This window comes from Cupressus sempervirens, chromosome 10 (genome assembly GCF_028749045.1).
Source record: "Cupressus sempervirens isolate cs-2001-9-10 chromosome 10, ASM2874904v1, whole genome shotgun sequence".
Taxonomy (NCBI): domain Eukaryota; kingdom Viridiplantae; phylum Streptophyta; class Pinopsida; order Cupressales; family Cupressaceae; genus Cupressus; species Cupressus sempervirens.
Window position 1 is genome coordinate 670,637,878 of NC_143127.1, and position 27,503 is coordinate 670,665,380.

Sequence of the window (27,503 nt, forward strand, 5' to 3'; positions counted from 1 at the left end):
AACATTAAATAATAAAATAAAATAATACAATATAACAATATTATGCAATGTTTTCAACACCCATTATCTCAACAATCTCTCACTTGTCTACATTGCATAGTGTCAATCTATAGCCACATAAATGAACAAGGGAATGATCCCTCCTAGTACATCCACCATCATGGATCAAAGTATACAAAGTGCTTCATTCTAGTACTTGAAACAAAATCAAAGTATCTAGCATCTCAAACATAAATGATCTCACCTCCTATTATACCACTACCACCAGACATACATAGAAGCCATCTAAGGAGAAAGCCACCCAACCTGTCACATTAGAAGATCATAAAATCCTATACTAACTGAAATGCCAAGCACAAAAACCTAATCCAAAGGTAATCACATGTATCTATAGTTATCAAAAATCACATATATCTATAGTTATCAAAATATCCATAGCTAAAATAACACCCACAACAATTACCAAATCTATCTAGCTATCCATACCTCCAAAGGTGTACCAAGTGAATCTCACATTGTCAACATATCCAATTTACAACTTATAATCACAATCCTTAAGTGCAATACCTACCACATATATACTAGAAAGCTCTTACTGCAAAAGATAATGTAAAATCTATAACCAATCCACTCACAACATCTCAAACAAGTAAATCCATGTACTATGAAGGACATCCACAATACATAGTCCAATAACCTACAAGAAAAAATCTTTCATAAAAAATCTCCAATAGTCTCCCAAGATCTCCACAACCAATAGAGGAAAGAGATAATAGAATAACCATGTTATCTCTCACATGACATACATGAGCACAAACTAGTGATCACAATCTCTAACCAATCTCAAATCCAATGTAAGAAAAATCTAACATCAAAGAAGATAACCAAGACCAAAGAGAGACAATGCAAATCATAACCTATATCATGTCCTTCTACACACACCTCTAGATGTAAATTGTACAAGTATGATCTCGTCCATTAAACTCCAACCAAGAAGGATCAACAACAATGAAACCATACCATATAACTAATCATGGATGTAATATTCTCATAAGAAGATCAAATTCATAAACCATTTCTAAATCAAAGAATAACCATTCCTAATCCGAGGAATATGCCCAGTATAAAACCATCTCTCAAACTCAACTAGCATAACAAAATATGCAAGTGGAGATAAACAATGCTAAACCATCTCTCAAATGAACCCTCTAGAGCTAACTCATGTACCATAGCTCAAGATCCATATCTATGAAAGATAAGCATAAACATAATGCATCTAAGAGAAACAATGGGCTATACCTCTCAATAGAAAATCATCGAGTAGACTAAAAGTGGGGAATGAAAATGCTTATCAAGATATTCAAGTCTCCAACCAAGACTCAACTAAGAAAAATCTCCTCTCAAGTCTATATTAGGTGAATGCCCCTTAAACTCTCCCACTGAAACCAAACAACTATCCCAATAAATACTTCTCTAACCCAAGAGAAATCAATATCACCACCATCTCTAGGTATCCATGAGCACCTATAAAAAATCAATCCATGCCAACTCCAAATGTAACATAGCAATATCATGAAGTATCCAACGTATAATCAATGTACTCAATACCAAAAAACTAAACCAAGATCAATGTCTAAGTTCCAACCATGGCCTTAGGAACATAAACATGACAACATGATCTAAACCATCTCAAAAAAAAGAGATAACATGCTCCATATGAACATACTATAACATGCCAAAACTCTAAACACATATCAAGAGTATACCATGACATAAAAATGAAACCATCCTCACACCAAGGATAACATGTCAAATGAAAGCATAAACCACATCTTTACAAGAACCCCATTAGTCCTCAAGATGCAACCATCTCCACACACCATGAAAATAAAAAAGAACCCCATAAGTCCTCAAGATCTAACCATCTTCACGCACCATGAAGATAACAAGTGCATCATGCAAATGCCAAAGACACTTTTGTAGCAATAGGATCTAAGAAAAATCTTCAACATCTGCAAATACTCAATAATTATATCAATGCCAAAAACTCCCACTCAACCATGTTACCAAGTCACCTATGGCATCATAAAATCCATCTCCTACATGAAGATCCTCTAAGTCTACACTTACAACCAAAGTGTCAATGCCATGTGAATCTAAGATCTCCAAACCAAGAAGATATAAACCAAACCAGAAACTAATCCTACACTATCACCCTATCACTATCACAATCTCCCACTAAATTTTGTATCCAAGCTATCTATGAGATCATGATGAAAAACCATCCTCTAACTATGAGAATCAACCAAGGCATCAAACCATCAAAGAACTCAAAGTGCACATCATGAGCTCCTTAAAAGAAACCAAATAACCATGATCCTCAACTAAGAAGATATACCACCATAACAAAATCATGAATCCAAACTAATGAACATTAAAGATGTACTTGTATATCCAATTATGTCATTCCAAAATCTATGGCACCATGATCACATCTATGAATTGAACATCTAGCTCTCAATATGTCCAACCTGTCAGCATAAAATAGTCAACCATAATCTTCCACCATGATTGTACCTGGTAACAACATCTCATCCCTTCTACATGAAGAAAAATTAGAAAATCATATGACTTAGGGCATAGACAACCCAAATCAAAATCACCAATATGAATATGCATTAGTAATGAAAGATAAATGGGCAAACACAACCCATAACCAAGCCATAAATGCAACCTACAAGTATAGACCAGTTATAATGCTACACAACTTGTAGACCCAACAAGTCATCATTCAGATCCAAACCAAATAATAATAACCATATCATCATGAGACCAATCTAAAATATGAACTGAGCATACAATGACATCAAATCTTAAATCTCCAAATATACAATATCATAAAATCACACTACTACCATAGTTAATGTATACCATAAACTATTTAGATCAATATATCACCAAATAAACTATGCCAGACTTGCACTAGATCTAAACCAATGTGTAGAGCTCTCCAAGATCTTTTTGTTGACTACTCAAAGTCCAAATTCTAACTTTGTATGCCCCAGTTATGCCCTAATTTGTGCTCAAAATAAACTGCATCTAATTTTCAAACTCTTAAAACTTGACAAAATATTAAAATCATAGAACCAAACCTACACCAAGTTGTAGTGCTTTGAATTAGCTCACCAAGCCTGTAAGAAGTCTAAAATCTGATATCCTAAGAGAAATTTATGGTCCTTTTACTAATACAATCTTTTTACCATTTTCATTGCAAATTTTTTTTAGATGAAAATTTTGATGAGATTAAATTTGATGGCAATAATGGGCTGAAACAAAAAAAACTCTTTCATTTCCTGTGAACATTGCCAAACTAGGGCATATTATATATCAAAATTTATGAAAATATTGACTTGGATCCAATGGTGGGGTCTATTTTTTCCTAGGAGGCCATTTCTACAAGCTCCCCCTAAAACTCTCATTCAAATGAAACATCTGAATAACCTTTTTTTTCAAAAAAATTCACGTGCCCAAAATCTACCAACATCCCATCATAATAGCAAACCCAAAACCCTCATATTTGCAATAAACAACTCATATATCTTTCCTTTTTGTTTATCCTCTCATGCATTCCCATGGATTCAATCTAGGATTGCTATAATAAAACTATAACTCTAATACCACTTGTAAGGAAACTTAAAATAAATAATGTAACAATTTTTACATAACCAAGAATAGATTTAAAATAAATATGCAATTAAAATCCACATGTAAGAGAATAGAAAACATACCCACAAAAATGTGACACAAGATATACCTTGGGAAACCCTCATTGAGGGAAAAACCCAGCCTCCAAAAGCATCCATCACCATGTATTATTCAACAAAACACCATTTCAATACAACCATGGAAGCCTTCAAAACCATAGCTACAATTAAGCAATCCATGTGAACAAGCATGAATCCGCACATCCCATGCCATTCTTCCAACCTTCACAAATGCTCCCTTGGCTAACCTGTCAAGCTTTGTCCCACTTGAATCTTGCCTTTTTTTTCCTTTTGTCTTCTTCTCATTTACTCACACCAAAAACTACCCTTATGGATGCTTATATAGTAGTAAGTCCCACAAAACCATCAAGTGGTATTACATAAACCATGTGCTAAAACCATGTGTTACCTAACCTATTGACCCCACATTTAATAATGGAAATTTAATTCTTTTCTCCAATATTAAATAATTACATAAAATTTTATCACAATGTTACAATACAACTCATCAAGTATATCTCATGGGAATCTTTACATTTTGTATGTCCATCTAGGTACAATATTACATAATAAAATAAAATAATACAATATAGCAATATTATGCAATGTGTGCAACACCCATTATCTCAAAAAAAATCAAGAAAAATAGACCCAAAATAATACTAACACTCAAGAAGCTTGGTACACCTACAAAATTGGCAAACCAAAAAGAACTCAGAAACCAAAGAGAACTCGACAACTACAAAGAACTTGGAAACCAAAGAGAAATCTGTAGCAACTATCAACTTGACAACCACTTTGAACTCAACAACCAAAAAGAACTTGGCAAAAACTATGAACTCAACAAACAACAACTGTGAACTTAGCAACCAAAGAGAACTCAGCAATGCAAGGCATTGAAACTTGGTAATAAGTAAGGAACTTGGGAAACATGTAGGATAACCATGCAACTCATGATGCTCTTGCATCAAACAACCAAGGTTGAAAGAAATGATTTTTCTACATCATTGAGATGTCACAACTTAAGCTGAATCCAACTTAGATTCAAAAATCCTTGTTATATCTTCAACAGGTCTATTCTTCCACTTTAACAAATACTCGTAGTAATATTTTCATCTTGTGCTCTTACCAACTTTTTGATCCAATATCTTTTCAACCTGTTCAATTTGCTTCTTAGGATAATTAAATGATATAGAAGCTTCATCATTTGACTCATGATATTTATACAAATCAATAATATTGAATATAGGAGATATATCCATGTCATCAAGTAATTCAAATTCAGAAGCATTACTAGTGTCAAACTTTCTCAAGATCTTACAAGGTCCAAATTTATTTATCTTTAGCTTACTGTATATTTCAATAGGAATTATTACTTTCCTCAAATGAACCATCACCTCATCACTAATCTCAAAAACATGATGTCTTCTAGACTTATTAGAATTCTCCTTATACTTCAGATCACTTTGTTCCAATTTTAACTTTACTCATTTATGCAAAGACTTCATAAAATCAGAGAACTCTTCCCCTACAATACTTCTCTTTTCTTCACCAGCAATATCCCTTTAGGCTACATTCCAATAAAAATCAAAAAAGGTGTTTTTCCTATACTCCTATTCATAGAACTATTAGCTATAAACTCAACTTGTGCCAATACTAGTCCTAATTACTTGGCTTGTCTCCAAGTAAACATCTCAAAAAAATACCCAAGATTCTATTCAAACCTTTATCTGACCATATGTTTGTGGATAGAATGTAGAACTAAACTTCAAATCAATACCCATCTTATTCCACAAAGTCTTCCAAAAGTAACCAATCTCTATTAGAAATAATATTTCTTGGTAATCCATGCAATCTAACAATCTCTTTGAAGAAAATATCAACAACATGCTCAACAGCTGATGTCTTCTTACAAGGTATGAAGTGAGCCATCTTAGAAAATTTATCAACAAAAACAAATATAGAATCATACCCCTTCACTATCTTAGGTAATCTAAGAAGGAAATCCATATTGATGTCACCTTGAGGTTTCTTAGGAACAAAAAATAAGTGTAAACAATCCAATATTTTGACATCATCCTTTTTCAACTTGAAAAACTACACAACTCTTTACAAAATTCTGAACATCCTTATACATTTGTGGCCAATAATACTTATCCTCAACAAATTCAATATCTTATGAATTCCAAAATGTCTAGCCAATCCACCACTATGGTTTTTCTTAATCAAATTCATCATAATAAAACTCTTAGGAATACAAAGCTAAATTCCCCTTAAAAAACATATCTTCTTGAATAAAATATACATCAATCTTACGTGGTTGTTTTGTCAAACTAGGTTCTTTGCACACTCTCCACATCTTAGAAAAATTAGGATCAATATCATTCAACTCCTTCATCTCATCAAAACCAAGAACTTAAACCTTCATCTTGGTCAACAAAGAAAATGTTCTTCTCAACGCATCATCAACTCATATAGTGACTCCACTCTTATGCTTAATCAAAAATATGAAACTTTGCAAGTACTCAACCCACTTTGCATGTCTCTAATTCAACTTATGTTGACTTCCCAAGTACTATAAAGCTTTATGATCAGTATAAAACACAAACTACTTAGGAATCAAATAATGTCTCGACAAGGCTTGAACAATCAAATAAAACTCTTGATCATACACAAACTACTTCCTTTTAGAATCATTCAACTTCTCACTAAATAAAGTAATAGGTTTACCTTCTTGAATTAATACAACTCCTATTACACTACCACTTAGATCACATTCAACTTGAAATACCTTATTTAAATCAAGAAAAGTGTTGGAATTAAATATAAAGTAACTAAGAGGGGGGTGAATCAATTACTTACAAAAATTAATCCACAAATCCCTTAGGTCTTAATGATCTAGTTACTACTTTAACTTGATAAACAACTGCTATAACTCGATAACTTAAACTATTACAATCATGCATGTAAGTGAAAATAAAATGAACACAAGAGACACAAGATTTAATGTGAAAACCCAATATGGGAAAAACCACCAAGTAACTAGTCACCAATTTTCACTTTTTTAAAGTGAGCCCTGTTAGGAGCCAACCCTGTTAAAGGTTACAATACACATTTTTAGGTGTGACCTTGTTAGAGGATTTAATCACCCTGTTAGGAGTGGCCTTGCTAGAGGTCTTTAGAACAATTCAACTGAACTGTCACCTTGTTAGAAGATTTACAAAATGGTTGTTAAACCAACTCTGGTAAGAGATTTGAAATCAATGCTACAATGGTTAGAAAGCAACAATGAATTGACTTGAATAAGATGCAACTGAATTTACTGGATATAGGTCTCTGTTCAACATCATTAGATTCTCCTTGATCAGATATGACTCTACTGCTCCTTAATGATCTCTGATCATTCTTCAAATTCACTTCCACAATAGTCAGTCTTCATATCACATTAACTTCATCATATTTCCACACCATGCTCCTTTAAATTCATAACTTGACTTCTTACTTATACCATTTAGATTGTCAAGTCAGCTCATTTACATGTTACATTTACCAATAAATCATTCAATAGTTGGCTACAGATATTATTCTTTAAACAAATAAATGTCCTTTGATAACTAACCCTGGTCGGTAAATACTGATTCCAAGAATTTCTAGAGTTAACCTTCTTGACTCGGTTAACATTACAATATCTTAAAATCCTTTGGCTACCGAGTTTACTTGGTAAGAACTAATTTTACCAAATTACCTTTGATGATTGAGTGAACTTGGTAAGAACTATTTTTACCAAATTACCTTTGATGACCGATTGAACTTGGTAAGAACTATTTCTGTCATATTTTCTTCAATTACTGAGTGAGCTCGATAAGAACTAATTTTTTTTTATTACCTTGAAGGCTCGGTAACCAACTGTCTACTTGGTAGACACTGCAATCTATCTTTACTAACTTTTTGAGCTCAGTAGACACTGTCAATTACCTTGCTAACCTTCTAAGCTCGGTAGACACTATCTAATGACTGATATGACATTTGTGTGACATCAAAGACAACACACAATTGAACAATTGTATCCAACAATCTCCCTCTTTGGCATTGATGACAACACAAACATGTCATAGCAGAATAAAATTTGAAAACAAGTCCTTTTAATGACAAAAATCCCTCTTACATATAATTTCTCCCTCTTATACAAACTCTTATTATTTGCAAATTTTAGAAAGATATGACAATGTGTATTCTCCCTCTTTGACAACACATGCCAAAGATAGCTCAAAACAACTAAATAGCATTGTACCTAATGTACTGATTCATATGCAATGTCTTCATTGGTTTGTTGCATCAACTGATAGATCTTCAATTTTTTTCCTGTTGATGCATCACTAAAATTGTATCTTAGTGTGCTTCAGATAGGGGAATGACCCCTAACTTACCTCTTAGATACAAGAATGCATCCTTAGGTAAAGGGATTGTGAATATGTCAACAATTTGTTCCTTTGTATGCACATATTCCAATCTCATTTTCTTTTCTTGCACCAATTCTCTAACAAAGTGATACTTTATGGCAATATGTTTGGTTTTTGAATGCATCACTAGATTCTTGGAGATGTTAATTGTACTAGTGTTATCACAAAATATAATAACTAATTCTATAATTTTTTGCTTCATACCTTTCAATAATTGTTTAAACCATACAATGTTTGAGCAATTTACTGCTCCTGCAACATATTTAGCTTCTGCTGTAGATTGAGATGTACAATTTTGTTTTTTTCTTATCCAAGAAACCAACCTTTTTCTGAGAAAAAAATTTCCTCCACTTGTGCTCTTTCTGTGACCCAATCTGCATCAGTGAACACCTTTAAATCCATGTTTATACCATAATTTGTATTCATCGGTTCCTTTCAAGTATCTCATGATCTTTTTGATTGCCATCATGTGATTTTCTTTTGGTTTTGCTAAGAATCTTGCTACAATACCTACTACAAGGGTAATGTCTAGCCTTGTGTGCACTACATATTGCAACTTTCCAATCATAGATCTATACAGTGTCTAATCCACTTCCTTTGATTCATCATCCTTGGTGAGTTTTAATCCAGTACACATAGGAGTCCCAACTGGTTTGCAATCTTCCATACCAAACTTTTTTAGTATCTCCTTGATGTATTTAGATTGAGTGATGTAGATGCCATTCTTGTTTTATTGAATTTGAAGACCAACAAAGAATTTTATTTCACCAAACATTGACATTTCAAATTCCTTGTTCATTTGTTCTAAAAATTCTTTGCAAAGATCATCATTTCCTGTGAACAAAGTATCATCTACAAATATTTTTGCCAAAACAATCTTATTATCTGGTCCTTCTTTTATGTACAAACTATTATTGTCATTAGTTATTTGAAAACCAATCTAAATAAGATAGTTATGCAATCTTTCATACCATGCTCTAGGGGCTTGTTTTAGACCATATAATGCTTTATGCAATTTTTAGACCATGTCCTTCTTGTCTAGATCAAAAAAACCTTCAGGCTGCTCAATGTAAACCTCTTCCTCCAATATGCCATTGAGAAATGCTAACTTGACATCCATCTGATAAACTTTGTATCCTTTGTATGCAGCATATGCAAGTAAGGTTCCGACACCTTCCAATCTTGCAACAGGAGAAAAAGTTTCTCCATAGTCTACACCTTATTCTTGAGAGTATCCTTTGCATACTAGTCTAGCTTTGTTTCTTAATACCTTACCATCTTCATTTAGTTTATTTCTGAATACCCACTTTGTTCCAATCACATTCTTGTCTTTGGGTCTAGGTACAAGAGTCCATGTTTTGTTTTTCTCTATCTGTTCTATCTCTTCATTCATATATTCAATCCAACTTTCATTTTCTAGTGCATCTTTGAAATTTATAGGTTCAAAATCAGCAAGTAAACAAGTTCCTTTCAACTTACTTCTTGTCATTGTTCCTTCTTATTTATCACCAATGATCTGATCTGGTACATGATACTTTCTGACATATTTGGCTAACACGGGCTCTTTGCCTTTTGAATGACTTGCATTGTTATCCTTTTGTCTCTCAAATTTTAGTTCTAATTCAGGTTGCTTGGGCTTGGTAGATTGTAACTTGATGACTTCTATTTGTAGCTTGGGTTCTTGCAGCTCGGTAGATGCTGACTCGGTTTGAACTTCTTGCGACTCGATTAATGAAGACTCTGGAGTTGAGAATTCTTGATTGATTGGTATACTTGGTATTATATCAGGTTCAATGTAAACAAATCTTCTATAGTCTTTTGGTTCTTTTTGCTTTCTTTTTCTATTCCTTTTGCAAACTCATCAACTTTCACATGTGCACTTTCTATAACTTTGTAAGTAGATAAGTTGAAACATCTATATGCTTTTCTTTTTCAAGAGTATCCCAAAAATATTCCTTCATCACTTTTAACATCAAATTTACCTTTTCTAGACTCTTTCAAAATGTAACATTTTCTTCCAAATACCTTTAGATAACTTACATTGGGTTTGTAGCCATACCACAACTCATAGAGTGTTTTGAATGAGTCCTTTTTCAGCTGTACTCGGTTCAAGGTATGAATTGTAGTGCTAATAGATTCCTTCTAGTATTTGATAGAAATGCTTTTCTTAATCATTAAAGTTCTTGCACAATCCATTATAGATCTATTCCTTCTTTTTTCTATTCTATTTTGTTTAGGAGTTCTAGGTGCTAAAACATGTCTTTTGATTCCCCTTTCAATGCAAAAGTTATTGAAATCATGTGAAATGAATTCACCACCTCTATCAAACCTTAAGCATTTCAGTCTTTTGCCTATTTCCTTTTCTACTCTCGCTAAATACCATTTGAACTTTTTAAATGCTTATGATTTCTCTCTAAGGTACATGACAGTCATCATTCTTGAATAATCTTCAACAAATAGAATGAAGAATTTTTCACTAGTATAACTTTCAATGCTAATAGGTCCACACAAATCAGTATGCACAATTTTTAGAACTTCTTCAGTCTGATAGTTCTTGCTTTTAAAACTAGTCTTTCACATTTTACCAATTTGAGAATTCTTGCATAGACCAACCTCAAGTTTCTTTATGTCAGAAATACCTCTTACTTTCTTAAATTTACTGATTTTTATTAAGTTGTCAAAGTTTACATGACACAACCTCCTATGCCATAACCATCTTTCTTCAATTTGAGCAATGAAACATGAACATTCACCAAATTCAAGATAAAATAAGTTACCTTTTGTTTGAGTGCCAGATCCAATCAACTTTCTTTTGCCATCTAGCAATCTTGCTTTTCCATGCATGAATTCTACTTTGAATCCATTATTGAGTAGCTATGCCACACTCAAAAAATTGTGCTTTAGTCCTTCTACCCAATATGCATTATCACATACAAGTTCCTTGGTTAGGGAGATTCTTCCTTTTCCTCTTATACAACAAGGTTCATTGTTACCAAATCTTACATTGCCACCATCATAGTCTTCAAAGTATTCAAACTTAGTCTTATCACCAGTCATGTGATGAGAACAACCACTATCTATGATCCATGTATCATTTTTTCTCATATGAGAAATTAGTGTCATTTCCTCATCATTATCAAATTCATCTTTTACAGCAATGTAGACAATTTTATCTTCTTCTTCATCATCAAAATTATTGGAATCTTTTGCCATAAAACATGTTTTCTTACCTTTATCCTTGACTGATTTTAAGTCTTTCTTTCCATTGTACTTGTGACCTTTCTTTTCATCTTTGTTCTGCTTATTTGGGCACCTAGTAGCAATATGTCCAATTTCTTCACAAGAGAAACAGATTAGAGAAACTTTACCTTTGTATTTTCCTTTGCCTCTTGAATATTTTCTTGCTAGTAGAGCTTCAACCACTTCAAGATCACTATTTGAACTTTGTTCTGATTCTTTCTCACTTTTTGATTGTGGTTCCTTCATCTTTTTCCCTTTTTCTTTGAGTGAAAGCTTGGCTTCAAATGCTGATTCAACATTCTTGGCTGCTAGAACATAGTTTTCATAGTTGTCTACCTCAAATGCAGTCAATCTTCCAACTATGGCCTCTAGATTTATTTTATGATTTGCCTCACATCTCCTTTCTTGAATTACAAAAACTCTAATTACATAAATAGGAAGTAGAGTTCTAAGAACTTTACTTATAACTGTCTCCTTACTGATATCTCCTCCAGATGCCTTGATTTCACTAACACATGCTTTAACTCTTTCAACATACTTCGCAATGTTTTCATCCTCTCTCATCCTCATTTGATCAAATTGCCCTCTCAAACTTTTTGCTTTGGCTCTTCTCACATTATCATCTCCTCCATAGATTTGTTTTAGCTTGTTCCACATTTCAAAGGCAGTTTTGCAATCCTTGATGTCATCAAATTCTTCATAACTTAGAGCAGATGCTATATCTATCATCATGTTATTGTGAGTCTTCGTTTCAGCAATATCATTGATAGATAATGTACTAGAAGGTTCTTCATATTTTTCATCAAGATACTGCAGCCCTGTATCACCAATGGAAGCCATATGAAGCCTCATCAATCCTTGCCATGCTAAGAAGTTATCTCTCTTAAGTCTTGGAATTTCCCTTTTGTAAGACATCCTGATCTTTAGCTTAAATCTTTGAAATCTTTTCTTGTAAGCACCAAAAGCTCTAATACCAATTGTTGGAATTAAAGATAAAGTAACTGAGAGGGGGGTGAATCAGTTACTTACAAAAAATAATCCACAAATCCCTTAGATGTCTTAATGATCTAGTTACTACTTTAACTTGGTAAATTAAACTATTACAATCATGCATGTAACTAAAAATGAAATGAACACAAGAGACACTAGATTTAACATGGAAACCCAATATGGAAAAAACCACCAAGTAACTAGTCACCAATTTTCACTCTTTTGAAGTGAGCCCTATTAGGAGCCAACCCTGTTAAAGGTTACAATACACATTTTTAGGTGTGACCTTGTTAGAAGATTTAATCACCCTATTAGGAGTGGCCTTGCTAGAGGTCTTTAGAAAAATTCAACTAAACTATCACCTTGTTAGAGAATTTACAAAATGGCTGTTAAACCAACTCTATTAAGAGATTTGAAATCATTGCTACAATGGTTAGAAAGAAACAATGAATTGACTTGAACAAGATGCAACTTATTTTTTTGGATACAAGTCTCTGTTCAACATCATTAGATTCTCCTTGATCAAATATGACTCTACTGCTCCTTAATGATCTCTGATCATTCTTCAAATTTGCTTCCACAATAATCAGTCTTCATATCACATTAAATTCATCATATTTCCACACCATGATCCTTTAAATTTGCAACTTGACTTCTTACTTATACCATTCAGATTGTCAAGTCATCTCACTTATATGTTACATTTACCAATAAATCATTCAATAGTCAGCTACAGATATTATTCTTTAAACAAATAAATGTCCTTTATTGGCCAACCCTACTCGGTAAATACTAATTCCAAGAATTTTCAAAGTTAACCTTCTTGACTCAGTTAACATTACAATATATTAAAATCCTTTGGCTGCCGAGTTTACTTGGTAAGAACTAATTTTACCAAATTACCTTTGATGACCTAGTGAACTCGGTAAGAACTGTTTTTACCAAATTACCTTTGATGACCAAGTAAACTCAGTAAGAACTATTTCTGTCATATTTTTTTCGATTATCGAGTGAGCTTGGTAAGAACTAAATTTCTTTGATTACCTTGAAGGCTCGGTAACCAACTGTCTACTTGGTAGACACTACAATCTATCATTACTAACCTTTTGGGCTCGGTAGACACTATCAATTGCCTTGCTGACCTTCTGAGCTCGGTAGACACTATCTATTTCCTTGTTGACCTTCTAAGCTTGGTAGACACTATCTGATGACTGATATGACATTTGTGTGACATCAAAGACAATGCACAATTGAACAATTGCATCCAAAAGAAAAACCAATATAAGTAACTCAACAATCTTTTGTTTCAAAGTCTCAAAATTGTTATTAGCTACATGTTGTTGATATTTGATTGAGAAGATCATTGATTAGAAAGATTATTGAAGAATACTATGTGTTTTAATAATTGTTTTGTCACTGATGTCAAACCTACTATTTGTTGATAAGACAATTTCTTATATGTTTCCATTACTATCACTTAGTTGATTAATGAGGAAGATTTGATCAACAAGATGTAATTAAATTACCAAAAGGAAAGGTTGAGTTATTATTATCTACAATGATAACATAATGTATTGATGATCTATTTGAGGTTACAAAATGGTTGCTTACACTTAGAAAATTTTAGAAGAATAAGTTAAACAAAGTTCATTTGCTAAGGTTGACCAAGTGGATAGTAGGTGCCAAGCAAAGTTAGTTTAAGCCCAACAAAAAGTTAGTTGGAGCCAAGTGAAAGAAAATTATAGTGGATGCCAAAAAAAGTTAGTAGATGCCAAGTAATTTTCATTTGATGCCAACCACCAAGAAACTACAGTTGATGTCGAATGGTTTTATAGTTGATGCTGAGTGATGTAGTATGTGTCGAGCATCAAAAGATTGATAATGCTGAGCTGTTGCATTATGAAAAAGATCAAAGATTTGTTGAATAAAAGTTGACGAGTTTGTTTTCTTAGATCTTGTAATCAAGAGGAAGATAAGGTTGATGAGCTGGTGGCATAAAATCTTATGTAGACTATTTTGGAGGAAAATTCAAATGGATTCTAAGAGAAGTTTCTAGAGAAGACAAGATATGTGGTAGATACATTGTATCCTACCTAATCCATCCAAAAAACCTAATTTGGATGATGGATAATGAGTAGGAAAATGTTTTAATTTCTTGTATATGGGAATGTTTGGTCATGAAGCAAAAGAGTTAGAGAGTTTGATGTGAGAATCTGATAAAGAGAAGGAGAAAGGGGTTTTCCTTCATCAAGTGACCCAAGAGAAGAGTCTACAATGCTGTACTAAGAAAGAAGGCTTAAGAGGATGAATGCTTCAATGGTCAAAAAGCTATTAGAGAGTTGAGGACTACACAAAGATATGTAATCTACAAGTGAGGTTGTAAATTGTATCAGCTCAAGGCTCTCATGTTACTTTCTAACAATTGTATCAATCTAGAGTAAATTCTTTGGAGTAAGGTTGACTTAATAGTCATTAAAAAGTCCTTAAAGAGGGTGGCATTCAAAGTGAATTCCTTAAAGTCCTCTAACAAGGCTCACTTTTAATAGGGTGACTAAAATCATTTAACCGGGTCACCTTTAACAATGTGTATTATAGCCTTTAATAGGGTGTCAATTCAAAAGAGTGAAAAAAGAGTAGCATGTTACTGGTGGTTTTTCCCAAACTGGGTTTTCACATTAAATCATTTTGTCAAATGTACTCATAGATGTGTTTTGTTTCATGCTTTACATTTCTACAGGTTGATTTGATAGTAACATACAAGTTTTAGTTGGTACACAATGAATGCATGCATGGGTATAAATGTTTTATTGGTTCACTAAATTGTGAGAAGTTTTATTTGTATATCTAGACCTTGAATAGCTAATTCACCCACCCCCCCGCCAAACCCAATTTATTCTAGAAGAATTCCAACAATTGGTATCAAAGCCATCTGCTTAAGAGGATTAGTTTTAAGGTACTAGAAGCAAAAAGATCAAGATGTCAAAAAGAGGAGTACCCAAGCTCAATAGAGATATCTTTCCTGCATGGAAAATTTTGATGAAGCTACACCTTGGAGGACCTAGAGATTATACACAATCTTGCATTTTAGTAGAGCATGTTGATCCAACAAGAGCCCTAACTATTGAAGATATGAGGAAAAAGAAAGAACACAATTAGGCAATTTTGGAGATTGCCTCTGCCATAAGCTATCTTGAATTTGAGTATATCGAAGGTCTTGACAGTGCAAAGAAGATGTGGGATGCCCTAGCCACCATCTATGGAGGAGACAAAAATGTTCAAAGAGCCAAGTTAGAAAGTCTCAGAGGTAATTTTGATGACATGAGAATGGAAGAAGGTGAGAATATTGCTCAATATGTTGCTAGGATTAAAGAAGTTGTTAGTACAATAAAGGGTGCTATTGGTAAAATAGATGATGATACTATGCTAGGAAAAGTTTTGAGAACATTATTGCTTGTTTATGCAATTGGAGTTTCTACAATCCAAGAGTTAAGATGTATACTAAGAAATGATCTAATCCTTGAAGGTCTGGTAGGTAGACTCACTACTTTTGAGCTATCAAATTTTGACAACTACAAACCAAAGAGTATTGAATCAACTTTCAAAGAAAAATTATTATTGAAGGGTTCCAAGGAGGAAAAGTAGAAGAAGAAAAAGAAGAAAAGAAAGATAAAATATGCATCCAGTGATAGCAACATAGATGAAGAAGACATTGAATAATTGAAAGAATTGCTAGTAAGAAGATTTAACAAAGGAAAAAGCAAGTTCAAAGGTAAGTCACCCATCATTTGTTTCAATTGCAATGAAGTTGGTCATATTACTACAAGATGTACATAGAAGAAGAACTAAAAAGAAGGAAACAAGCACAAAAATAGAAGAGAAGATGATGGTAGAGACTACAAAGACAAAGGCAAGAAGTCATGCTACATTGCTGATGAACATGACTCTAATGAACATGATGATGAAGTGGTATATGTTGTAATGAAGGAAAAATTAGATGAGGATGAGGCACCTACACTTGTGACTTGTATGAACAAGAATGATAAATGGATTATTGATAATGGATGCTCACATCACATGACTAGAGACAAAAGTAAGTTCATTATCTTAATCTGTTATGATGGAAATAGTGTAAGGTTTGGTAATGATGCACCATATTTGATAAAAGGAAAAAGGTCTATCAAACTCATAAACAAGATTTCATGTGACAATGCTTACTATGTTGAAGAATTGAATTATAACTTGTTAAGTGTGTCACAATTGAACTATTTGGGATGCAAAGTTGAGTTTGAAAATAAAAGTGCCAATATATATGACACAAATGGAAATCTGATTGGAAAAGGTGATCAAACTAGAAGTAATTTGTTCTATTTGGATATAGAAGATGCTACTTGTCTTATTGCAAAATTTGATGATGTATGGCTTTGGTACAAGAGATTATGTCATGTTAACTTTGATAATCTGATTAGTATTAGTAACATGAAAAGAGTTAGAGGTTTGCTTAAGTTGAAGAAACCTGATAATATAATATGCAAACAATGTTATCTAGGCAAGATGACAAAGTCAAGCTTTAAGGTTAAAGCTTATACCTCTAGAGAAATACTAGAAATTGTTCATACTAATTTGTGTGGACCTATTGAAGTGCAAAGCTACAAAAGGAGATAGGTATATAATGCTATTTGTGGATGATTACTCTAAGATGATGATAGCCATGTTTCTAAAAAAAAAATTTGATGCTTTTCAAATGTTTAAGTCGTACTTGGCAAGAGTTGAAAAAGAAATAGGTAAAGTTTGAAATGTTTGAGATTAGAAAGAGGAGGAGAATTCACTTCAAATGAGTTTGAGATGTTTTATAATGACAGAGGAATCAAAAGACATACATATGCACCTTGAAACCCTCCAAAAAATGAAATTGTTGAAAGAAGAAATAGGTCTATAATGGACTATGCTAGAACACTTATGATGGAGAAGAATGTTGCTCTAAAATACTGGAGAGAAGTTGCAAGTACTTTCGTATATACCTTGAACCATGTGTAAGATAAGAAAGGTACTCATTCAATACCTTTTGAACTATGGTATGGATATCCACCTAATGTGAAACACTTCAAGTTATTTGGAAGCAAATGTTATATTCTTAAAGATGTTAGGAGTGGAAAGCTTGATGCAAAAAGTGAAGAAAGTACATTCCTTAGTTACTCAACAAGAATTAAATCTTACAAGTGTTTAATTAGTAACACTAACAAAATTGTGGAAATTGCAAATGTGAACTATGATGAGTTTACAAAAGTACATGAGGCTGAACCTACAAAGGAACCAAAAGAATACAAATAATTTGTATATTTCTATGAAGAAATGTCTACTGAAGAAGATGCTACAAATCAAGTTGCAAACCAACAACAAGTCTCAATAACTTCCGAATCACAACCTATGAATGTCGAGTTGCATTGAGGAACTGAGCTACATTGAAATGTCGAGTTGTAAAATGAAGTAAATATACATTTTGATTCTGAGATAAGCATACATGAAAGAGATGCTGAAATACCTAAGAAAGATGTACACAATAACACTGAAGTTGAAAGAATAAATGTAGTTACAAGAACTGAGCCAAGATTGTCCAAATATGTCAAAAGACATCATCCTATAGATCAAACCATTGGAGACAAAGATGCAAGGCCAATGACAAGAAATAGATTGAGAAGTGAATCATGTTTTTTAAGAATAAAGGAACCTAAGATAGTGAAAGATGCATTCGAAGATGATGATTGGTACAAGGGTATGGAAGAAGAAATTTAGTAGATAGAGAAGAACAAGACATGGAGTCTAGTTCCTAGACCAGAAGACAAGAATGTGATTGGCACCAAATGGGTATTTAGAAATGAGCTAGATGAGAATGGTGAAGTGACAAGGAACAAAGCAAGACTATTTTGTGAAGGATATGCACAAGAAGAAGGAATTGACTATGGTGAGACATTTTCTCCTATTGCAAGAATAGAAGGATTAAGAATTCTACTTGCTTGTGCTATATAAAAAGGTTTCAAACTTTATCAAATGGATCTCAAGTCTAAAATTTTGAATGGTATATTAGGAGAAGTCTACATAGAATAGCTAGAAGGATTTTTTGATAAAAATAATAAGAACATGGTATGTAGACTGCAAAAAGCCTTATATGGATTGAAACAAGCACCAAGAGCATGGTATGAGAGACGTCATACTTATCTTGTGAAGATTGGATTTGAAAGGACTAATGATAACAATGTTTTATACATGAAGATAGATATGGATAAAGACATATTGTTATTTGAAATATTTGCTGATGATATCATGTTTGGAGGACAAGATGCTTTGTTTAGGGACTTTTCAAATTAGATGAAGCAAGAATTTGAAATGTCAATGTTTGGTGAGATCAAATTCTTTGTGGGACTACAAGTATATCAGGAGAAATATGGTATATATATCACTCAGTCAAAATATGTCAATGAGATATTGAAGATATTTGGACTAGAGGATTCCAAACTAGTAAGTACACTTATGGTGACAACACTCAAGCTATCAAAGAATGATAATTCAGCTGAGGTAATTCAAACATTAAATAGATTCATGATTGGCAACTTGCAATATTTAGTACACAATAGACCTAATATTGCATTAGCTATGGGGATAGTTGCAAAATTCTCTGCTAATCCCAAAGAGAATCACTTGATGGCTGTGAAATGAATAATGAGATACTTGAAAGGAATAGAAGAGTTTGGTTTATACCATAAGAAGAATGAAAATTTTGAACTAAGAGCCTTCACTAATGTTGATTGGGCTAGAAACATTGATGACAGAAAAAACACTAGTGGAAGAGCATTCTTCTTAGGTAAAAGACTTGTTACATAGACTAGCAAAAAGTAGAGTTGTACTTCCCAATCTACTGCTAAAGCAGAGTACATTGCTACTACTATTAACTGCACCAACATTGTACAGATCAAACAGCTACTTAAGGGAATGAAAGAAAAAATCATAGAACCGTTGACACATTATTATGATAATACAAGTGCTATCAATATATCAAAGAATCCTAAGATGCATAGAAAGACAAAGCACATTGCAATCAAGTATCATTATGTAAGGGAATTGGTTCAAGATAAAGAGGTGAAAATGGAATATATTAACACTAAGGAGAAAATTGATGATATCTTCACAAAAGCATTACCTAAGGATGCTTATGAGTATCTAAGAGGTAAACTAGGGGTGATACCCCTATCAAAGGCTATGTAAAAGATAGAGGGAGTGCCTTGCATAAAAAAATGACATTCATTTAATAAAAAATGATGTAGTGGATCTTACTTTAGGAATTGCCTAAAGTAATCATAGAATTGGAACTACAAAACAATCACAAGCAAGGTGATAGAGGAAGAAATTGAAGAACCCACAAAGCCTATATCTAAATATATTAAAGATGCCAAGTGATTGAGTATATGTCTTTCAAATTTTTGTCAAAGAGGGAGAAAGTACATTATATTGAACAAGTGCAAGAAGAACAATGGAGAAAGTACATCATCAGAAGTTCAAGAAAGAAAGAAGGAGAAAGCATAAAGAAATCAAAGAAAGGATCAGAACAAAGAGGGAGTTATTTTTCTAATCAATTCAATATGAAAGAGAGAATTAAGAAGGAACTCAGAGGGAGTTATAGTTTGTAACCTAATTAGAATATTGAAGTTGTTGATAGAGGGAAAATTTTCAATACAAGATTTCTTTTTGGTATTGGCTTACTCTTTTAACCTAGTTAATTTTATGGAACAAGATGTTCATAATTTGATTGACTTGGTTGATCAATTTGGTTTTTCATCAATGCCAAAGAGGGATATTGTTCATATCTGATTGATAAGATTATTGATTAGAAAGATTATTGAAGAAGACTATGTGTTTCAACCATTTTTTTGTCATTGATGTCAAACCTACTATTTTCTAATAAGACAATTGCTTATATGTTTCAAGTATTATCACTTGGTTGATTGAAGAGGAATATTTGATCAACAAGATGTAACAAAAGTACCTTGAGGAAAGCTTGAGTTATGATTATGTAATGAAGTACAAGGATCAATTAAGATAGTGATAACATAATGTATTGATGTTCTACTTGAGGATACAAAATGGTTGGCTATACTTAAAAAAGTTCAGATGAATAAGTTAAACAAAGTTCATTTGCCAAGATTGATTAATTGGATAGTAGGTGTCGAGCAAAGTTATTTCAAGCCAAGAAAAAAGTCATTTGGAGTAGAGTGAAAGAAAATTCTAGTGGATGCCAAAAAAAATTAGTAGATATCAAGTAATTTTTAGTTGATGCGAAGCACCAATAAAATCTAGTTGATGCCGAGTGGTTTTATAGTTGATGTTGAGTGACAAAGTATGTGTTGAGCATCAAAAGATTGATAATGTCAAGTTGTTGCATTATGATAAAGATCGAAGATTTTCCAAATAAAAGTTGACAAGTTTATTTTCTTGGAACTTGTGAATTAGGAGGAAGATGAGGTTGATGAGTTGGTGGCACATAATCTTATGTAAACTATTTTGGACGTGAATTCAAATGGATTCTAAGAGAAGTTTCTAGAGAAGACAAGTTATGGGGTAGATATATTGTATCCTACCTAATCCATCCAAAAACCCTAATTTAGATTATGGATAATGAGTGGGAAAATATTCTAATTTCATATATATAGGAATGTCTAGTCATAAAGAAGAAGAGTTAGAGTTTGATGTGAGAATATGATAGGGAGAAGGAGAAAGAGGTTTTCCTTCATCAAGTGACCCAAGAGAAGAGTTTGCAATGATCTACTAAGAGAGAAGGCTTAAGAGGATGAATACTTGATGGGTGAACAAGTTGTTAGAGCTACAAAGAATAGAAGCCAAGTAGATTTGAGGATTGAACAAAGATCTATAATCTGCAAGTGAGGTTGTAAATTGTATCAGATCAAAGCTCTACTTTTATTTTCTAACAATTGTATCAATCTAGAGTAAATCTTTTGGAGTAAGGTTGACTTAACAATCATTGGAAAATCCTTTGACAGGGTGGTATTCCAAGTGAATGGCCTAAAGTTCTCTAACAAAGCTCACTTTTGATAGGCTAACTCAAATCCTTTAACTGGGTCACATTTAACAATGTGTATTGTAACCTTTAACAGGGTTGACCTTTAATAGGACATCACTTCAGAAGAGTGAAAAAGGAGTAGCATGTTCCTAATGATTTTTCCCAAATTGGGTTCCATGTTAAATCGTTATACCAAATGTGCTAATGAATGTGTTGTGCTTCATGCTTTACATTTATACAAGTTAATTTGATAGTAACATATAAGTTTTAGTTGATACATAATGAATGCATGCATGGGTATGAATGTTTTATGGGTTCACTGAATTGTAAAAAAAAATATGTTTACATCTAGACTTTGAATGACTGATTCACCTACCCCTCTTCTCAATTATTCTAAAAAAATTTCAACACATGTGTACACTTAAATTCCTTTTTATATCCTCTAATTGTCTTAGTCATAGCATTACACATAGAACTGAAATTCCTTATAAAATTTGTAAAAACTAGACAAACCATGAAATGATCTTACCTCACTCACATTCTTAGCTGTAGGAAACTCCAAAATTGGTTTAACCTTCTCAGAGTCCATTCTTAAACCATTAGCTGAAATCACAAATGCTAAAAATACAATCTCCTCTTGCATAGACGAATATTTCTTCAGATTGATCATCAACTTCTCCTCCTTCAATCTTTGCAATAATTGTCTAACATGATCATTATGTTCTTCCTTAATCTTACTAAATATCATAATATCATCCAAGTAAATAATCACAAACTTATTCAAAAATTTCTTGAGAACTTCATTCATTAACCTCATGAAAGTACTAGGGGCATTCGTCAAAACAAATGGTATTACCAACCATTCATACAAACCATCTTTTGTCTTGAAAGAAATCTTCCATTGATCACCTTCTCTAATTTTGATGTGATTATAGCCACTCTTCATATTAATCTTGGTAAAATAGCTTGCTCCACTCAAACAATCCATTATGTCATCAATCTTTGGTATAGGAAACCTATATTTCATTGTGATCTTGTTAATAGCTCTAGAATCAGTATACATTCTCCATTTTCCATTCTTCTTAGGTACTAATAAATTAGGTATAACACATGAACTCAAACTTTCCCTAATCAAAAATTTTCTTCAATAACTCATACACTTGTTTGTTAACCTCTTCAATTTTAGTAGGTATTAATCTATATGGTGCTTTATTTGGCAAACTAGTTGCAAGAATTAGATCCATGTAATGACTTATACTTCTCATTGGAGGTAAATCATTAGGTATATCCTCTACAATAGTATCTTTATACTCATTCAATATTTTTTAAATTTTCATTGGCACTCAGTTAATACTACTAGTTTTTGCTATCACTTGGTTACCACTACCTTCTTTCACTTGACCACTACTGACTAACACTCAGTTAACACTATTTTCTGATGCTCAGTTGCTATTGGCACAACTTAGTCTCCTAGGAATTATGAAAAAATAGATTTGTTTCTTCTTCACTACCTTTTCAAATTGATTTCCATTAACCATGCAAATTATCATAATAGTACAATTAATCTTGTCTAGACTTTCAATCAAAGGCAACAATATTTTATTTCTCTCATTCACCCAAAGAGTATACTGATTCAATCTTCCATCATGTATAGCATATCTATCATATTTCCAAGGTCTACCTAATATAATATGACAACAATCCATAGGTATAATATCACACATAACTTCATCAAAATAATGTCCAATCTTAAACTTCACAATACATTTTTCACTTACTAATGTCTTATGATCATCTCTGATCCATGAAACATGATAAGGTTTAGGATGCTCCAGCCTCTATAACTACAACTTTTTAACCAATTATTTTGATGCCAAATTTGTAGAACTTCCACTATCAATGATCACCTTGCTACATTTTCTAGCCATCTTACATCTGGCCTTGAAAAGATTTCTCCTTAGGACAAGCTCCTCATCACTTCCCTTATTATGTAAGGTTCTTTTCACCATCATATTTTCCCCAGCCTCAAGTCCACTTGGTGAGCCCTCAAATTCCCCTTGAACAAAAAAATTTATGTTACCTTTCCCACAATTTTCAAATCTATACTTAAAAGATCTATGCCCTTCTTTACCAAATCTAAAACAATTACCATGAAATCCACCTCTAGAACAAGAGTTACCTCTTCCTTGGTAAGAATCACAACCTTTCCACTCATTCATTCTATTATCATCATTCTTCCATTCATATTTTCCCTTATTTTGCACAAAACTATTAGATCTACCACCTTCTCCATAAGATCTACCTTTGCCTCTCTGGAATCTACCATGTCTACCTCTTTTTCTTTATTCATGCTTCTTTGTCAAGATCTCCTTAGCTTCCAATGCATATTGATAAGCTTCCTCCACTCTTTTAAATTTCACAAAAATTAGGTCATCTTGAATCCCAAATCTCAATCCATTTATGTACCTTTCAATTTTCTCAACATCATCATTCACATGTCCAAATTTGACTGTCAAATCTATAGAACTCTTCAATAGACTCCCTTAGAGTCATGCCTCTTTGTCTCAAACTTTGTATTTTTTTTCAACAAGATAACTTGGTAAAAAATAGGAAGAAACTTGTTCTTTACCTTGTTCATCATTTTTGGCCAAGTCTTGATCTTCTTCTTTCGTTTCCTTTGTCTATTAGTTTGTAAATGTTCCCACCATAGTAAGGCATGACCATTCAACATAGTAACTGCAATCTTCACCTTCCTATTATCAAGAGTGCTTTCATTGTCAAAGAACTTCTATATTTTAGGGATCTAATCAAGTATAGAATTGGTATCCAATTTTCCATCATAAGTAACAACTTCTACAACAAGCTTTGAATCTTCCTTAGATAATACTCTCAACAATCTTGCCTCATCTTGATCTTCTTTAGGTTGTAGATTAGGGTTTGGTGTTATTGCTTCATCATTACTCACATCATCAAGGTGCACTCATCTCCTTTGGATTGTCTCCATAGCATCTGATTTGGCTATAATTTGTCTCAATGTGTCCAACATGACATTGCCAGGATTTTCTCTACCTTGAACCATCTTCACAATCATATTCCTGCAAGATCATAACCCTCTATAAGTTATAGGTCAAATTCATAGATCTACAATCCTACAACCCAAATTCACTTAGGGTTCTATATAATACAATCTCAACAAGGATGAACCTAAGGCTCTAATACCAACTGATGCAAGGATGGAGATGAGATAACTAGGAAAAAAGGCACAACCAACTATCCAAGCCACTTGCAAGAGTAAATGAAATGAAACACAAAACAAATAATAGTAACCAATGGAGATAGAAGAGCCAAGATTATTTATAGATTCATAAAATCATCAATATACATGCCCATCTATTAGGCCTTCTAGGTTATGATCAACATTATAATTCAAAGTTCAATCCTAAATGATTAACTTTGCATTCCAACTTCCTTTTTCTCTTCCTACTCTCATATTCTTCCTTGGGACTCTACCCAAGACCTCTGTAAATACTTGCACTACTATAGGTCATCCTATTATAAGTACCAAAAAAATGTATCCTTATATTAAATGTAAACCAAGCCACAAATTGGCCTTCAAAAAATACACATCTTGAAATTTAATAAGAAAGGTCAACCCAAACTGGAACCAGACATAGAGAACTCGATAAAAGAAGACCCAAAATAATTATAGAACTCAGCAAGCTTGACACAAACATGAACTTAGAAAACCATAGAGAAATCAACAACCAAAGAGAAATTAGAAATAAATATGAACTTGACAACCACTTCAAACTCGGCAACCAAAGAGAACTTAGGAATAATTGTGAACTTAGAAACCAAAGAGAACTTGGAAATAATGTACAAACTCAAAAATTGAAGAGAACTTGACAATGAAAGGCATTGCAACTCAAAAACAACTAAGGAACTTAGAAAACATGTACGCTAGCCATGCAACCCAAGATGCTCCTACGTCAATTATTGAATTATCTCTTTCCTTTGTTGGTTTCAAAGAACTTGGGAGAGTGTTGAAGACTTTTCTATGAGATTTTCTCTTGTAGATTATTGGCTTATGTATTTTTTATGTCTTTGATACTACATGGATTCACTTTTTTGAGGCATTGTGAGTGGATTGGTTACATCTTTGACATTATATTTTGCAGTGGGAGCTTCCTAGTGTATATGTGTTAGGTATTTATCTCGAGGCTTGTGATTGCAAGTTTTAGATTAAATATGTTGATGATGTGAGATTCACTTGGTATACCTTTGTAGGTATGGATAGTTAGATGCATTGGTACTTGTTGTGGGTACTATTTTAGCAATGGATACATGTGATTGCCTATGGATCATTTTTTGTACATAACCTTTCAGCTAGTACAATTTTTTATGATTCTTATGTGATAGATTGGGTGGATTCTAGGTATGTATGGTAGAAGTTTCATAATAGGAGGCAAGATCATTCATGTTTAAGAAGTTGGATACTTTGATTTTTTTGTGGGTTCCATGATAGAGCATATGGTGTACTCTTATCTATGATGAAGGATGTCTTAGGATGGATTATTTCTTTGTTCATTTATGTGGCTATAGATTACCCCTATACAATGTATACAACAAGTGGGAGATCATTGAGATTATGTGTATTTCACCCATTGCATAATATTGTTATATTATATTATTTTATATTATTATCTAATGTTGAACTTAGATGGATGTACAACATGTATAGATTCCCATAGGATATACTTGATGAGTTGTATTGTAACATTGTCATAATATTTGAGAAATTATTTGATATTGGCGAAAAGAGATTAAATATCCAATATTAAATGTGGGATCAATAGGTTAGGTAGCACATGGTTTATGTACTACCACTTGGGGATTTTGTGGGACATGTTTCTAGATAAGAAACCACAATGGTAGTTTTAGATGCAAAGTGGAAAAGCAAAAAAGGAGAGTCAAGAAAAACAAGGCTTGATAAGTTAGCCAAGAAAGCATTTGTGAATTCTTGATCCATGGAATGGGATGCATGGATTGATGCATGTTTACATGTATTACTTGGTTATGGCTATGGATTTGAAGGCTTTCACAGTTATATTTCAATGGTATTTTTGATGAATAATTGATGCAAGGGGGGAATGAATAGCTAGGAAAAAAGGCACACCTAATTATCCATAAATCTTGTTGAGTAAACACAATGTAAGAAAACACATAGAACAAGACTAAGGAGAGAAGAAACAACAACCACTTTTAGTGATTCATCAAGTTATCAATATACATGCCCAGCTATAAGGCCTTCTAGGTTATGGCCAGATATAAAATACAAGTTCAAGATCCACAATCCACCTTCAAATTCTCTTTTCTAGAAACATCTTATATGAACTCTCTAAGTGATCCAACCTAAACTAAATACCTTTACTTATACTTTCCAAAATGGCTTACAAAAGATTCTAGATCATTACATAATCAAAAATTTAACCTTAAAATGGTCTACACACATCCCAATATAAGATCCAACCATTAAATTCATAATCCAGATTAATTACATAAGTCATCTCAAATTAAGAACCAATCATAGACAAACTTGGTCAAAGAAGGAACTAAGCATCAGTAAATATCAGTCTCACTCAACACATGGAGGAACACTTGGCCACCACTAGATAGCTCAACCAATACTAGATAGCTTGACCTATACTCTAAAGATGCACTAACTTGGCCATCATCAACTATAGTAACTCGACCATCACTAAAAGGCTTAACAACAAAAAAAATATCAAAACCACAATTAAATAGATTCAATAAGTAGAATGAGAAAATATGAGCAATATAGCCAGACAACCCAGGATACTTAGACTAAATTAGGAAACCAGGCTTGAAACAAATGATTCTCCTAAATCATTAAGATGTGACAACTTGAACTGAATCCAACTTAGATTAAGAAATCCATGTAGCATCGTCAATTGGTCTATT